The 17547-nt window shown below is 40.7% G+C and overlaps 1 long non-coding RNA gene across 1 annotated transcript; it reads left to right on the top strand.

Moving 5' to 3' along the window:
- Window positions 1–2735: 2735 nt before the first annotated feature.
- On the top strand, window positions 2736–3060 carry LOC145656109 (uncharacterized). The gene is made up of 3 exons (XR_014121854.1): window positions 2736–2769; window positions 2880–2923; window positions 3009–3060. It is a non-coding gene; the product is annotated as an uncharacterized LOC145656109 (long non-coding RNA).
- The last annotated feature ends 14487 nt before the right edge of the window (window positions 3061–17547 follow it).

The raw sequence follows: 17547 nt of genomic DNA, 5'->3' as shown, positions 1-17547 counted from the left end.
GTGCACAGCAACTGACTATAAAAGACAACTCCCAGTACACAGTTAACATGTAAAATGAAAAAAATTATTTACTGATCTAACTTAAACTAAATAGCTACTAAATCTTTTGAACATACAGTATTCTATTTATTATGCACATGTGATAATTCTATCCTGACTCATGAAAATGTGGAATTCTGAATTGTGTAACGTTTGTAAGAAATTGTAGTGACTTTGCTATATCCTCTTCCTCAGAGCTGTTCACAACGGAAGCATCTCACTTGCGGACTCTCAGGGTTCTCGATCAGGTGTTCTTCCAGAAGATGAGGAACCTTTTGACCGTCGAAGAACTTTCCTGTATCTTCCCCAACCTGCCCCAGGTCTACAGTCTTCATGGTCAGTCTCTCTGTGTGCGAGCGTGTGTGTGTGCGTGTAAATCTGCTCCATTTGTCTTAGTGTGTTTTCAAACCTAAATTTCTGAAGCCTACTTGGTGTCTAAATCATAATCAAGATTAAAGAAGTGTAAAACCCACCCAAACTGAGAATTTAATGACAGCACAATATCAGCTATCGGCACCATGCCATTACTGTGAGCAGGTATGGACTGGAGGCTGTACATGTTGTTTTTGCGGTGGCCTTCATGACACAAGTAGAGTTCTGTTGCCCACTGACACAACTTTCTAACAAACCACATATACACTGGCTCGCTTAAACAGATTCTGTTTTGTGGTGTTGCATTTGTGTTTCAGCGAATCTGTGTGAGTCCATGAAGAGGCTGAGGGACTCTTCTATAGTTCAAGGCATCGGAGACATCATGGTGTCTAGAGTGAGAGCTGGCTAGTGTTACTCCCTTTCTAGTTCACATCATCTTTTGGTGCTGTCTAAAATGAAGGGGTTGTTCTGTGTAGTGTGGGATATACTTGTTGCTTTATTTGATATGTCAGTAGCTCATGTGTTTGTGCGTGTGCGTGATAGTTTGAAGACGCTGCAGGAGAGGAGTTCCAGGAGCAGGTGTCTCACCTGTGCAGTCAGCAGAGTCAGGCACTGGAGCTCATTAAAAATAAATGCAAAGACCCGCGTTTCGCGCACCTTATACAGGTAACACTTTTTAGAGGTATAAAGCCTTTGGACAAACCTACAAACACTAGAGCTTCTGCCATATTTGTTAGTGGGCTGGGTTGTGAATTGGTTGACCCATACTTTGAATTGGAGACTATCCAGTCTTTTATATTTGACTTTTATTGCAGCACATAACTTTTAGTGATGCTGTTTTAGGTATAAATTGGTGTTGCAGTCAACAGAATCCACATTTGGACTTAGATGTCCTTGGCTCATTCGTGTGTGTGTGTGTGTGTGTGTGTGTGTTAGGAATGTGAAGCCAGCCCTCACTGCCGCCGACTACAATTAAAGGACCTTCTAGTGTCTGAGATGCAGAGACTCACCAAATACCCCTTGCTGCTGGATAACATCATCAGACACACAGAAGGCATGTATAGAAACACTCACACACAATGTATTGAACCATGAAAACACTTCAGTATACACACACATACCAGTTTACCAAGGAGGCAAGCACACACACCCTTTCTCCTGGATTAACACTAGTATGTGCCCCCACAACAGCTGGTTCTCCAGACCTGCAGACATTGGTGAGGGCACAGGCGTGCTGCCGTGGGATACTACGAGCTGTCAATGAGGTCGTCAGGGAGACGGAGCACCGGCGACTGCTCAGCCGTTATCAGCGCAGGCTAGACTTGTCCCCTCTGGAGAGGCAGGCCAGTCCTGTCGCTGCTCAGTTCAAGGTACGGCCTTACTATGTATCCACCATCTGCCTTCCAAACAGCTTCTCTGGTCTTGGAGCACCTGATCCAGAGTATGAATTATTAACTATATTCTTTTTCTATGTAGAATCTGGACCTGACCACTAAGAAAATGATCCACGAAGGACCGTTGACTTGGAAAGTTAGTAAAGATAAAGCTATAGGTAAGAGATCATCACAGCTGAACAAATCACATTTTTGTTTTTCCTCTTGCAAATGATTACTTGACAGGTCCATTCTCACTCTGTGTGTGTGTGTGTGTGTGTGTGTGTGTGTGTTTCAGACATTCATGCTCTGCTTCTCTCAGACCTGTTGGTGCTACTCCAAAGGGGTTCAGGTGACCGTTTGATCTTGCGATGTCCTGCGCGCGCACTGGGTGGGGTTTGGGGTAGGAACACGGACCTCAAAACCCCCTTTTGCCCCGTTGTTCGCTTGGATTCATCTCTTGTCAGATCTGTGGCTACAGGTATATTTGTAGTTATTCTTACAGCTATGAATAGCCAGAATAGATGAATGGGTCTGGAATAACTAAGTCTTTATTTTATTTTTAAAAAATTAAGAAGCCAGTTACAAATTGCATTTGGGTTAGTTTGAATACATTGTTTGACAGCCTGCTCTTCTCTATCAGATAACAAGGCCTTGTATGTGATCAGTACATCAGAGAGACAGATATACGAGCTGGTGGCTGGGACTTCCTCTGAGAAAAACACGTGAGTTTGTTTTTTTGTCTCTCTCTGACCCACCATCTTCTCATCAAGGTCAACCAGTCAGCACTGCTGTGTCTGTTTTGTGATAACATTTATGGTGTCAGGCCATTTATGTTCAGATGATTTTAACAACATTGTGCTGTTGTAGAAATTGGGACCTGATGGCTTTAGCGATGTTTCCACAGATGGAAGAACCTGTTAGAAAAGACCATCTCCTCGGCCTCTGGAGGCATTGAAGCCACCGAGCAAGGATCAACAGCTCCGTAAGTACTCAGGATTTTTAAAGTTTTCTAATGCTGCTGTAATGCTGTTAAGAGAAGGCAGAATTTCAAAGATGCACTTACAATGATTGGACTCCTGACATCTCCTCTAGGTCTGCGGTTCTACGGTTGCATGGTAATCATGTCGGTCGTCTAGGTAAGCCCATGTTTGTTTTTGTTTGTATACATTGTCATAGGATTTGCTCTCTTTGGTACTTATGGCTGATGCCTTTGGTCCCTAGATGGCTCCCTAACAGAAGAGTCTGGTTCTATAGAGAGAGATTCACAGAGTGAAGATGAAAATGTACTCACACCTACTATCCCAACTGACCAATCAGAAGCCTACATGCATACTGGTGGGCAGGGTTATGTGGGAGGACAAGCTAAAGTGGCTGATGCTGCTTTTCAAGATGGTAAGAATTTGTTACACTCCATTACACAGTCATTGTTGCACTATGATAGTTAAACAGTATATTTCTGGTGGTGGTGGTGTTTTTGTAAATAGAATTTTAGCAGGCTCAGATATTTACCAACTTTTTTGCACCCTTTGTGTTCTGCCAGTCAGGACACTAAGACTGTTGATCCTTGGATCCTTGGATCCTTTAGAGGCTGCCAGTCAGAAGCAGAAAGTGACATCATTGTCCTCACAGCAAGAAGGGCAGGAGATGCCTTGCCAGTCACCAAAAGGCCGTTCACACCTGGAGATGCTGAGGCATGAAACGAGGCCCTGCCAATCACGAGCAATCATACGGCAGCGCATGATAAAAAATGTGGATGGAATCTTTCAAAGAATGGAGGGACTGATGAAAAACCTGCATCAGCTTAGGGTAAAGTGGATATATTACTCACTCTCTCTCAACACACACACACACACACACACACACACACACACACACACACACACACACACACACACACACACACACTATCATTGCAGCTAGCTAGCACTTTCATGTTATGTTTTAAAAGAATGGCTTTGTGCACTTGTGAGATCCTGGTTAACTCCTTGTTTTCATTTTCATAGGAGATTGAAGCACTGTAGACTGCTTACAATGGTGAGAAAAAAGTTACCTGTCAGTCAGTTCAGATGACACCATCCATGGGTCTTCCTCCATTATCAGGACACCATCTATTTATCTTGGGTCGAGCGATGGTAAGTGTGTCAAAGAAGCAATTTATAAATACTGGGGCTAAATCTGTTTAATGCTGTACCACAATTCTTTTTGATTGTACCAAAAAAAAAAGATCTAGTCTGGAATCACTGGGATAATTTGGGTTGAGTTTAAATGGAGCCCACTGTTATCACTCATAATCCGGTTTCAGTTGTGAACTGTCTTTTGTGATGTTTCTTTAACCCAGCTTACTGCGAGTAAGCCTGAAAGGCTGGGCCAGGCCAGCACTGAAAGCATGCCTAGACTGCTCATGCTGTCCTCCACCAACGAGCTGCTCACATGCCTGGGTGTGTTCTTGTGCCGGCGTTGCTGCCTGCTGAAGGACCTGACTGCTGACGAGCCTGTGCAGTGGCTGCGCATTGTGGACTGCTACGTGACACTGACAGAATGGCAGGAGCAAAGCTTCCTCATTCCAAGCACCGTGGTCTTTCTCTACATGCTGTGCCGTGACATCATTTCAGCTGAGGTGGCCACCAAGGAGGAGTTCCAGGCCGTGCTGCTCACATGCTTGTATGTGTCTTGCTCCTACATGTGTGAGGAGATCAGCTACCCAGCCAAAGCTTTCCTGGTGGAGGAAAACAAAGGGGCCTTCTGGGCCCGATCCCTGGACATTGCTAACCGCATGAGTGGCAAGATGCTGCAGATTAACAATGACCCGCAGTATTTTTGGCAGGTCTTCACTGACCTGAAGAACAAGATGGTTCATTAAAGGATTAAACAATAAAATATTTTATTAATTAAACATTTTGTTAAAAAGTTCAAGTTCAAGAGGTTTTATTGTCATTTCAGCTATATACAAGTACACAAAAAAAACAAGACAATGTTCCTCCAGGACCATGGTGCAACATAAAAACAACAGTGCAACAGACAACATGCTACACAAGTGCAAACAGTCCAATATACTGCAAAATGTCATTAAATAAACATTAAATAAACAATAATAAATACAGGACAGGACAAATACAAAATACAAAATGAGTAGACAGTGCAATTTAGTACAGTACACAGTACTGGGCATATGTTAAGTGAGTTGTGCATAGCAATCAGTGATATGCTACCCTGAACATAGCAGTCACCGGTAGCAGCCAGAACAGTTCAGAGTACAGTGCTGGTTTAGTACAGTACTCTAGCAGCAAGTAGGATAATGTGCAAGACTGCAACAGGAGTGCATAGTTTATTTGTGTGATGTTTGACTTCAGCACTAGTCCGATGCAAAACAATGTGTGAGTGTGTGTATAGATATGTATGTATGTACGTATGTATGTGTGTGTGTGTGTGTGTGTGTGTGTGTGTGTGTGTGTGTGTGTGTGTGTGTGTGTGTGTGTGTGTGTGACTGTCTATATGCATGTATAAAAGTGCCCATTTTGGAATCTGAATTGGAATTGGAGTTAGCCAGAGTTCAGGAGTCTAATGGCTTTAGGAACGACACTAGCGTTGATTTTGATTCTAGCCACAGTTCTAGTAATAAGCAGAGTTACAACTCTGCATGCAAAGTCACTGAACGTTTGACTGTTAATTCTGTAGCAAGCATAATTGAAAAAATTACATGTCCTAAATGCATGTGTGGTAAATACATTGACATTAGTATTTTTAATTAATTTCTAACATTCGGAGACATTCAGAGGTGTTTCTATTAGGCCCAGAGTTAGCTAGGTCCCCACTGTCTAATTACTCAATGAACCTCAATGGTTTCCCAATCACATCTTCTCTAACAGTTAAAGCTCTTGGAGTTATGGATCCCACTCTCTCGTTCAAAGCTCATGTAAATAAGGACCGCCTTTCTCCATTTTTAAATTGACTTTATTAAGAAAATTCAATTCAATTCAATACAAACACTCCATCACAAAAACCTCACAAACAATATCTACCAGAGGACACAGACTACCTTCACTCTATACATTAATAATTAACAATACAATTTACATCTGTAAATTAGGTATACATCCATTTATATGTCCAAAAGAGTCCAGGGAATTTTTCCTCTCATATCAAACGTCTTCAACCTTTTTAACTCACACACAATCTGTTTAAAAACTATTTCTGCAGGTATTATACATTGCTCAATAATCATCTTACATCGTGTTTTCCAAATCTTCGAATTTGGCACACAAACAATCATCCAACAAAGGTCCTTCACATTCTCAGTCAAATTCTCATTAAACACTCCATACATAATACTTTTCCTGTTACGATCCCATTTAAACCCAATATCTTTCATTTTCTCCCAAATTTCAATAGTCCTTGTGCACTGCAGTAATATATGTTCTATCATTTCATCGGCTATGCAATTTTACATCGTACAGGCAATCTTCCAACAGATATAAGCCATGCAGTATCTCGAACATTTTCCGAGATACTTTTAGACTGCACATCTTTAACAAAGGTTTCACATTCTGTCACTGTCAGACCCTTATAATTGACATTCCCCCAAAATCACAGTCTTGTATTGTTTTATCTATCATTTTATTTGGGGACTTATTCCAATCAATATTAAGCTGCCTATATTTAAACAAAAAATCTCCATATAGTAATTTAAAATAAGGAGCATGTTTCCTTGACTTGCCTCTTTTCTTTCCACTGATTTACATCTCCTACCCAAATTGCTTTCCGAAATATAGCTTTCGTTACATTTTTGCAAAAGGCATTTTCTAATTTCTGAGCTAACTCAACTCCCCCTAATCCGCCTTTATTTTTTGACTTGTACATAATTTCCCTTTTTGTCACTTCTGTTATTTCCCCAAATAAAACAAACACACATTTTATTCAGCCTCTTAATACATTTCTCATCCGGAGGGAAAACCATAGCCAAAAACAACAATTTCGAAAAAATAAAGGTCTTAACCTCCTGTATTCTAGTCTTATAGTTTGACACCCTCCATTTTCCCAATTCTAGTTTAATTTCACACTCCTTTTTCTCCCAATTCCGTTCGCTACATCTACCATTTACTACCATCAAACCTAATATTTTAATTTCAGTTTTTATTTCTACATCTATTGGTACAGGTTGCCCATCTCCTATCCATACCCCTTCACTTTTACTTTCATTTAATTTTGCTCCAGCCACAACTTCATACATTTCAAAGTGCCTCTTAACTATATGAAACTCATTTTGATTCTTGACATAAGCCGTCACATCATCTGCGTACGCAGATATTTTCCATCTTTCCATACCTAACATGTGAACACCTTGTAATTGCTGATCATTATTAATTTTATATAATAGTGGGCTAATAGCGATGACATATAATGCAGCACTCAATGGGCATCCTTGTTTAACCCCTCTATGTATTTCAAAATCTTCAGTTAACACACCATTAACATTAATTTGGACTTTTGATTTACTATACAATAATTTAATCATATTTACAAACCTCTCTGGAAATCCATAATGTTCCAATGTACACCATAAGTAGTCTCTAGAAATATAATCAAAGGCCTTTTTCTGATCCAGTCCAATTATATAAAAATCCCTCTCAGACCCTTCAATAACCAAACTCCTTATTACCCCTAAACTATCCCACATGTATCTTACTCTTATCACACATATCTGTTCCAACTCTATGATATCATTCAATATTTCTGACATCCTATTAACAATTATTTTTGCACAAATTTTGTACTCCAAGTTTAATAGGCTGACGTGTCTCCAATTATCCAACTTACAAGGATCTCCTTTTTTTATATATTAATGATATCACACTATGATAAAATGAATCATGCAATTGCCCCCCATCTAATGCTTCATTAAAAACATCAGCTAGAAGATCAGCAATTTCACTAACGCACACCTTATGAAATTCAGCAGGTAAACCATCGGCTCTAGGATTCTTGCGTGGGTTTCATTCCTCTATTGCTCTGATAACTTATTTTTTCCTAATTCATTCTTCCAACTCCTGCAGCTCCTCCCCTTGAATTCTAAAATAATCACCTGGAATGTAAACCTAGCCTAGAGGACCTTTAGAGCTTTATTATTAAAAAAAGACAGACAGATGAACAGAAAAATGCAAAATGTATATAGAATATTTTTAAGTATTCGCCATCTCCACCATTATAGGAATGATATGTGTGTGTGTGTGTGTGTGTGTGTGTGTTTATGTATGTATGTATGTATGTATATATATATATATATATATATATATATATATATATATATATATATATATATATATATATGGTTACGTGCGAGTACATGTATGTTGGATTGTATATGTACACGTATTAGAGTGTGATATTTATCGTTTATGGATTGGCTCTGTATGGATTTTATCAATGGTCTCCAGTCTAGATGATTGGTTCTGTTATTGATTAATAATTAATAGAATTATTCTATTGATATATAGTCTATCAATAGATTTTTCTATTGGGTGACACTAATATTATTTTTTGTTTTCCAGTTCATGAGTATGTTTTTTTTGTTTGTTGTTTTTTTGCAATAATATTTTTATTATATCAATATAATAATGTTATACATAGTATCCTGTCATATTGGTTGATGATATGTCTCCTAGGAGAAATAAAGATGGTGTTGGATGGCTATGGTTATTTAAAGCATGGGATATGTTGGTGATGATGACTTGCCAAAATTGCTTGATAGGTGTGCTCTGCCACGTGGCGTGAATGTAATCGTCAGCTGTGTTTTGAGTAAAATATGTACAGATTGCTGAGCTTGTGAAACCAATTTTAAACATCCAATGTGTAGTATAATGTACTCTGTATTATTTTGTACTGAATGCATTGTAGGTTAGTGTTGCTGTCATGTGGTAATTATTATTACACATTTTAATCCAAACTGTGGTATCGGGGGCTAGTAATAAATCTTCCTCCCATTGTCTCGATGGGAGAGTAACTGTGAGATTTGATTTCACTATTGTTTTGTATATCTTAGATAATAGGTTTTTTGTATTAAGAATGTTTGTTTATAAAATCTGATATGGATGTAGGTATCGGAATTGATTTTTGAACACATAGGTGATCTTAGCTGATGGTATTGTAGGAACTAGGGGCTTTCTATACCATATTTTGGGGCTAGTTGTGGGCGTGACATGAAAGAAGTCTTATGATAAATATGTTTAAGGTGTGTAATGCCTTTTTCTATCCAAGAGGTAAAGTTTAATATTTTTGTTCATGGTAAAGTCTGGATTGTTCCAAATGGGAGAATGACTAGTTTGTGTGAGTGTGGAGTTTGATATCTTGTGGAATTTCCACCAGACTGTTAGCATCATGGCCACCTTCAAACTGTTGAAACATGGATATTTTTGAATATGAGTCTGGGCACATTTGAAACACCTGCTGCAAACATTACTGACATTATTTCTTGTTTATGTGATTGGCTGTGTTTCTCTAGTCACAAGTACTTCTGAATGCTCCTCCAGAGCACCCAGAAACCCTCATAGTGGGTTTCTCAACTTGCTCAGACTCAAATCTGAATATCAGCATCTGAAACATCTTGGAGAGGAACAAAAAACACAACACATTTGATTAAATTGTTCTGGTCACCAGGACCGGAGCTCAACCCAGCTCTGGTAAAGGCTACCAGTGCACTGAAGGGGTCCATGCTCTAAACTCTGGAATCCCACCGGACTGAGGCGTTGGGAAAGCGGTTTCTCTGTATGCCCAGTCATGATGAAAAGATTGTGAATCTTTTATGTGAATGTTTACGTAAATATGAGATTTTACACTCAGAATGTAAATAAAGGTAAGTAAATAAACACATTGTAGTTGATGGTTTTAACAATACCCAGCGTTAGCCTACTTGATCGAATAAACTAATATTATTAACCTATTAATAATACAAAAAAAAAATCTGTATTAACAATTTACTATTTGCCATTACAACTCTGCCTTGAGATCTGAAGTAAATGACTTTATGTAATATAGAATGTAATGTGAAAAATAAATTCGGTAAATTCTGGCTTTAAAAAAGTTCTTTCAGTGTTACTACCACCTGTTGTAGATCGACAGTCACACACCCCCTCTGACAGCCGTGCTGGGCGGTTGAATGGGGTTTGTGTGTATAGGATATACTAATACTGGACGCTGCAAGCAAACGCGCGGCCACATGCTCTACGTCGGCCCTGCAACAAGTTGGGGAGTATACGGCAGGAGGAGAGAGAAAGCTTTGACTAAGTGCATCCTCACCTGGGCACACTCCGCATCATTTCCCCTTATGGAACATCCATACCTCCAGGGCGCTACACTCCATCACTCATACCCAGCACAGCACATACTCACCTGGACACACTCCTCACCATATCCCACTCTACATTCCGGAGCTCCAGACCTCCAGGATTGCAGCGCACCAGCCGACCCTTTAGGGACCACACTTAAGCCCCCCTCCTTGGGCTAAACCTCTTAGATTGGATCAAGGGCTAATTTTCAATGGATCGCAGCAACGTAGCTGCTCTGCCACTCACAAGAACCTGGCCCAGAATCAGGTCATTTAAGGTCAATTAGCACCAGGTTCTCCACAAACATGCTTTGCAGCTGAATCCCTGGTCCGTTCACACGTGTCTTTGCTCACTGGGGTCCGGGAGGATTCTGATTTGGAAGCGTTCAGTCATAATCCCACAGGCACCAAATGTCTGAACCTGCGGTTCCTCTCATACTGAGCAGGATTACTGTTGCAACACCACATCATCAGTAGGGTAAAACTAACCTGTCTCATGACGGTCTAAACCCACCTCACGTTCCCTGTTAGTGAGTGAACAATCCAACGCTTGGTGAATTCTGCTTCACAATGATGGGAAGAGCCAACATCGAAGGATCAAAAAGCGACGTCGCTATGAACGCTTGGCCGCCACAAGTCAGTTATCCCTGTGGTAACTTTTCTGACACTTCCTGCTTAAAACCCAAAAAGCCAGAAGCCTCACTTTCACGGTCTGTATACCTACTGAAAATGAAAATTAAACGAGTTTTTGCTGTTCTGCTCCATGGGAGGTTTCTGTCCTGCCCGAGCTCACATTAGGACACCTGTATTACGCTTTAACAGGTGTAACCCCCCCCAGTCAATGAGAACATTTTTAATATCTGTGGGAAAAGAGGGAGAAATGTATCCAACAACTTTCTTTTTTAATGTGCAACACAGTCAAAATTGTGAACTCATCTACATGCAAAAACCACAAAAAGCATTTACAAACTGGAAACTCTTACTGCATAATTAAAACATTATACAACTTAAGAAAAAACATAACATAAAACATAAAACATCGGTAAATATGAGAATTCAAACAACAAAATGAACCAAGCTTATTCAAATTGAAAAGTAACAGCAGTAACTCTAGGCATGACCCATGGCCTTGAGGACCTGTTCGGCAGCGGTGTGGTGGGCCTCCTCCTCCATGTTGTTGTTGTTGGGGCAGGGGAGAACTTCGGCAGCACCGCAGAACGATTCGGATAACCCTGGTACCAGCACGCTGTAGTTGACACAGAGTAAGCCATTGGTGTTGGTATGATAGCGCACGTTGTAGAGTGGCACGCCGAACCCATACATTTGACACAGGAAGTGCACAGCATTGCACGTCCGCGAGAAGTGCTGTGGGCGGGGGTCGTGGGAGGCCGCCCCCACTGACTGGAAGCGCGTGGGTGTGAGAAGAGCCTGGCGGACAGGTGTAGGACCCAGAGAGGCGAAGGCGCCCACTTCTTCACGCTCGTCATGTCTGCGCTTGGAGCTGCCAGAGAACCAGTGGGCAGTGACGAAGATTACTCATATAAACCTTACTCATATAAACACCACCTGGATTGGCTTTGACATATTCAGGTGGATTTGGGCATGTCATCCAAAGCACACAGAAGCAATAATCTGTTAATACACCATAATTCTATAATCCCAACCCATCAATAAGAACCCTTAACGGCAATTGAATAGAGAAGGCAGCATACCGTACTGAGTCTGCATTGTCTAGGGTGTTGGAAATTCAGGTTACTGGCCATCATAAATATATTCCAGGTTTACAGTCAATGAGAGGGAGATGGTACTCTCTCTCCATCCATCACTACACCTACGAGACAGTCTGTAAGGAGGCCACACTCTAAGTGATGTGAAGGCGTTTACTCCAGACCTTTTTGTGTATTAAATGGGTTTGTTCTAGACCTTTGCTAGCTCTCTAGTGCAGGATCTAATAACGTAATGACAAACAGCTGGCTGAGAAACAAGCAGCCATGGGGCCAGTTACTCATGGTCCCGTTAAATAAGAGGATTCAGAACAAACTGAGCAGTTATTACTGTATAGTTCATCCATTATTGATGTTAATTTCTCAAATTAAAGATGTGGTTTTGCAGCTTAATCTCAATGGAATTTTTTAAATTTAAAATGCTCTGAGTTAGACTACAGAGTCAGTACAGCATATGTGTGTGTGTGTACACATGTGCATGTGTGTGTGTGCGCGCGAGTGTGTGCGTGTGAGCACGAGTGTGTGTGCGTGAGTGTTTGTGCGTGCGTGCGTGTCTAATTGCGCACAAACGTTTCTTGTGCAATGTGAAAAAACAAAGAGCTAGACAGAAAAAGAGAGGGAGATTGATCAAACAAGGAGGGAGGACCTAGCTAAGCTAGGACTGAGGGGAATGACTTCAGGGCAGAGGTGGGTAGATGAATGGCTAAGATGATGGACTGTTGGATGGACTGATGGTGTTCAGTGTAGACCCAAAACAGGGCCTTAAAATCCAGCCTTAGGGGAAACCCACTTAAAGACAGACAGGTGAAGGTTGTAGGTCACATACCTACAATGTGCTTCCCTCACTGTCTATCCATCGGTACGTTACTGATACATACCTGTAGATGGATAAACAGATACATACATAACAATACATACCTATAGAGCGATAGATACATAGAAACATACATGCACACAGAAAGACATAAAGAAGAATTTTAGGTCTACCTTTGATATCGAAGAAATCAAGAATTGTCCTACCTATCACACACACAGGCACTAGGTTAGCTAGCTAACTATTTGACGAAACTGAGTACACAAACGCTATGGTAAAAACCTGTGTAAAAAGACCAAAACCTGAAGTAAATTGTTAACTGGAGATGGTAAATGTCATTAATGCATTATGAGCAAAAGATAAACTCGTATGTCAAATGAGCCAGTATGAAGCAGAACTAGCTAGCTAGGTTTACTCTTTAGCTTGCTAGCTAGCTGGTTTCTGTGGCTCGTTTAATGTGGGCGAGTCTGCACGCTAATTAGCTGCTATCACGGTGAGCGTATTATAGCAAAGAAACTAATGTTAGACTATAGGCACAGTCTATATTGTGAGAGACACATTACCCCCAGATATTCAGATATGCTCAAAATGCCCCCCATATAGCGAGGTAATAAATTAAAATATTGCACACACTAGTTGTGTCAGCTGCTGTTGGTGAGACATTTTATGTTATAACACCCACCACTGCTGTCTATTGTCGCACTTAATTTCAGACAATATTACTTTTTTTCTGTGTAAACTCCCCTTTACTGTCTTGCTGGAAGCTTAATTCTGGACATGGACATGAGTGTACCAGTGCAGTGGTGACTTCTCTGGGTCAGGATAGTCAGGGTCAACAGGGGTGTGTGAATGCCAAGGTTTTAGCCTTTTGAATTTTCCTGTGCCCATAATTACAATAATTTTCTAGTACAGGTTGTACCCTTACTGCTTTGCTCAGAGCAAACTGGCTTTCAAAACACATGTATTTCATTTTTTTAGTTCTAACATGTTGGCTTTACCTGAAGTTCTTCTAACGACACTTCAGTGTGGCAGATTCTCTTCTGACTGGTTATCACTGGGCTACTACACTGAAGTATTCTCATATGCTATCAGTAAATATGCCACTTACTTCTGTGTCACTCCACATGTAAACATGGTTCTCTTTACAGAAAATAGTTTAGTGGTGCAATAGCTTATCCTCTTTCCTATCAACTTCTATATCACTTCAATTAAGTCAATCAAATCAAAATCAAAATTTATTTGTATAGCGCTTTTTACAACAGTTGTCACAAAGCAGCTTTACAAATGTCCAAGTCCAAGCCTCCAGTGAGCAAGACAAGGGCAACAGTGGCAAGGAAAAACTCCCTAGAACATGAGGAAGAAACCTTGAGAGGAACCAAGACTCAAAGGGGGGCCCATGCTTCTCTGGCCAACAATGGTCACCACAATAATGACAATTTTAAGAGGAAAAAAAAGCAATTAATATCTAGTCTAACTTTCTAGAGGTCCTAATCTTGTCCCTAAGTACACAGAAAAAAAACAAACAAACTCAGCAGGATTACATGTATATTTACATTTACAGCATTTAGCAGACGCGCTCATCCAGAACGACTTACAAAAGTGCTTTGTCACTTACTCATAGAATATATCCAAGTTCAGTATAGTAGGTTAGAATTAAACATACCAATGAACTAGAATACTGTGGAATACAGGGATAAATGCTGATACCTAGAAGTGCAAAATACATAAGGTCTATCTTAAACAACGATAAGTGATATAAACAATAAGTGCTAGAGTTTGTATATTTACCCCTAACTATGCATTTCCTTCTAGCACTAAGTGTTTTCTGCAACTTTACTGTTAATCAAAGTGAATTTAATCCATTGTTTAGGCTACATACTCATCAGTTCCTGGTTCTCACAAAATATGCCTTTAATTGTATTGGAAGCTACATGGTCAGTGTAGTATGACTAAGATGTTAAGTCTCATTTCCTCCCTAGATTCGAGAATTGTCAAGAAGGAAGTGCTTGGGAGGTCTAATGATTTCCAGGGTTACGTTCTCAGGAGTGTTAGCTCCTGGTAGGGTCTCCCATGGCAACCAGGTCTGAGGTGGCGACTAGACAAACACAAGCCATTAACACCCTTATGATCAAAAGTATGAGAAGTATGAGAGGATCAGCCCAAAGAGACAATGTGGGGGGCTATGCAGTGCCCGGGCAGTGAAACAGATGATCTCTTAAAGGTTAAATCCCTTAAAGGTCTTAGTCCTGCTCATCCCACATGCTGATGTGTGAGTGAAACAGTGCATAGGTGTAGAGACCTCGACTTGGCGAGATGCAGGCCTATCCTCGCAGTCTGGTGCTATTCTGTTGCTAGAGAACCTGAACACGCTTCTCCAACAGTACGTTCTTCTGGGCCTGATGACAATGCACACACACATGCACACGCACACACACACACACGGGCACAAATACAGACATACAGATACTATTTAATTTCTTCACATCTGTAGATACACTAGCATAAGTTGATATATACGTTTATGAGTTTGATTATGAGCTGATTTCAACTTGACACGTACAGAGTATATAATATACATAGAGAGTGCATAGTTTTACCAGATTGAGTGCTACAGATTCTTGTAATGAAAGGTGACAAACCCAGCCATATGAAGAAAACAAGTACAGGGTTAATCCCTTAAAGGTTTAAAGAAGTCTCCCTTAAAGGTCTTAGTCCTGCTCATACCACATGCTGATGTGTGAGTGAAACAGTGCAGAGGTGTAGAGACCTGGACTTGGCGACATGCAGGTCTTTCCTTGCAATTAATGCTGCATTCTGCTGCAGGAGAACCAGAACATGCTACTCCACACACACACAGACACACACACACACACACACACACACACACACACACACACACACACACACACACACACACACAGACACACACACACACACAGATGCGCACATACAGGTGCACAAATATACACAGATACAGATTCTGTTTAATTTCTTCACATCTGCAGACTAGAGTAAGCTGAGGGTATAGTGTTAAACCAGGTACTACATACAAAGTATATAGTATATATACAGAGTATATAATTTTACCAGATGATCATGCTGATCTTTGATCTCCTGGTTCTTCATCTCCAGCGCCACTTTCAGGCTCTTGTCCTCCTCTATAGGCTGGTATAACACACACATATGCATAAGCACACGCGTACGCACGCACACACCCACACACACGCGCGCACACACACACGTGCGCACACACACGCGCACACAAACACACGCATACACACACACACGCACACACACACGCGCACACACACAGGCACACACGAATCATCACTACAGCCAGTACAATGGAAAGGTGGGAATGTGTACTGAATGTGTACTGCTACTATAAGTGAAAGGTGGAGGTACTGGTGGATGTGTACTGACACTATAAGGGATCTCTACCTGCAGTGACAGTCTGAGCTTCTCAAGTTCTTCCTCCAGAGATTTCTTCTCCTGTTCACAGGCCATTTTCATATCTGCCAGAGCAAGTATCATTACTGCTGTATATATATAGAACACAGATTTTATATACTACATAATTACTACTGGATATATAAAATATACTATATATAGTACTATACATATATTAGTATCACTTTTATTGGAGCCTAAAGGCTAACATTCATTATTAGTTATGTTAGTATTATTGCATTTCCATAGTACTTACTCTTGATGGACCTGTTATGCTCCTCCTCCTCCTGCTGTTTCTGCAGGAGCTCTGTCTCCTCCTGCTGCTCGTGTTTCAGCATCTCCTGAAGAACCTGGAGCTCCTTCTGCTTCTGCAACCTCAGCTCCTTCAGCTGCTCCAACAAACTGTTCTCCAACTCCTCCTTCTCACACCGCAAACACTCCAATCGGGCCACAGGCCACACTACTGACACAGAACCACACACACACACACACACACAGAGACAAACAGAAAGAAAGACAGACATATGAAATTAGAAAGCGATATAGGGTAGAAATAGATTGATGTTATTCAGGGACCTCATTTATAAAGCTTTGTGGATTCCAAAGTGAAAGTGTGTGTATTCTGCACAAATAACAGGAAATGGCATATATTCCCCAAAAAATTTGATTTCTAAAGACTCGAGTATGAATTATTGGGAGATAGAGGCAACAATGCAGCGCTAAAGACAAAAAAGGAATTTTAACCGCAGTTATGAGTGGCAGCACCAGCAACCGCAGGTGTGAGCGGTATTATATTTACATTTACCCTCCACATCCTTTGTGCCTGTGTATTCGTCCTCGATGCGTCCAGTACACCATCTCCAGAAACGCCTCATTTTTTCTGTCCTCTTCAGTGTCTTTCCACAGACTGATCTGTAAAGGTGTTGATGGGATTCCCCTCACATGTGACATCAGGCCACAGGACATATGGGGTTCTAAAGTTCCAAGAGTGTAGATGAGTTGTTTTTCTTTGAATTTCCTAATTTCATTGCTGCCATAGCAACAACTGGCAATGCAAACAGATGTGTCATTAATGCAGTGACTCTACCTCAACCTGGATTGATTAACCATGTACGGCTCACCGGAGACTGTGATACATATAACATCCCAAAGTGTACTTCATTCTGAGCAAAATCTAACTAGCCTCATTACTGCTGAACTATGAGGGGCCATTTAGGGACAAATCATGGAAACACTACTTGTACATACATATGAAACATTTTCACATAAATAGCCTACTACTTACATTTGTGTATAATAATTTAAACTTGCATATACACACACTTGCCCACTCAATCCCTGGTGCGTAAACATAGAGTTGCACTATGCTTATGTTGGTATGGGGTGTCTGTTTGTATATAACAATTTTCTGGGCGCCTGGAAGTCATTTCATTGTAACTTCAAGGCAAATATTTA

Source organism: Electrophorus electricus, unplaced genomic scaffold, assembly GCF_041902795.1.
Source record: "Electrophorus electricus isolate QZ-2024a unplaced genomic scaffold, ASM4190279v1 Scaffold47, whole genome shotgun sequence".
NCBI classification, from domain to species: Eukaryota; Metazoa; Chordata; class Actinopteri; order Gymnotiformes; family Gymnotidae; genus Electrophorus; species Electrophorus electricus.
This window is presented reverse-complemented; position numbering and strand designations above follow the sequence as displayed.